The sequence below is a fragment of the Pygoscelis adeliae genome, unplaced genomic scaffold (assembly GCF_000699105.1).
Source record: "Pygoscelis adeliae isolate BGI_AS28 unplaced genomic scaffold, ASM69910v1 Scaffold222, whole genome shotgun sequence".
Taxonomy (NCBI): domain Eukaryota; kingdom Metazoa; phylum Chordata; class Aves; order Sphenisciformes; family Spheniscidae; genus Pygoscelis; species Pygoscelis adeliae.
The window spans coordinates 1,763,237-1,763,700 of record NW_008824309.1 but is presented as its reverse complement, the minus strand read 5'-3'; the positions used below and the strand labels follow the sequence as shown (position 1 = coordinate 1,763,700).

At 38.8% G+C, this 464-nt stretch overlaps 1 protein-coding gene across 1 annotated transcript in view; it reads left to right on the top strand.

Annotated features, from left to right (window-relative positions):
• The window catches only part of LRP1B (low density lipoprotein receptor-related protein 1B), a 614,444-nt gene that overhangs the window by 611,016 nt on the left and 2,964 nt on the right, over nt 1-464 (top strand). The gene's annotated exons all lie outside the window — the stretch shown is intronic.

The window sequence follows — 464 nt, the reverse complement described above, 5'->3', positions numbered from 1 at the left end:
TTTGACTAATTTATTTCATATATGAAAACTTCCAAAGGCATAAAGAATTCAGTCCTGGCTGGATAGATAGATTAAATGTTTACACAAAGCTAGTAAGTATTATCATTTTCTTGTAAAAGATGCTGTCACTTCTGCAGCACCACTCTTCAGTGATTGAACTCCCTGAGTGATGTGACATGGGATGAACGGGGTAATGCTGCGATATCTTTCCTAGAGCTCCGTAATCAGACATACACCAAAGGGCAGCCATCATTCTGTGGCATTTCTGACAAAGCAATAACCGGATTACCGTTAGCTCTAGGAATGTCATCGCTGAATCACATAGTCAGTGTGCTGAATACAAGCGGTAAGCTGAAAATGGAGTTACTTACTGGAGGAAGAGTAACTGAGCCAATGCTTATTGTGAAGTCTGGCTCTAATCCTTAATGGAAAATGATTTTTAAATGCTGAATTTTATTCTCGTA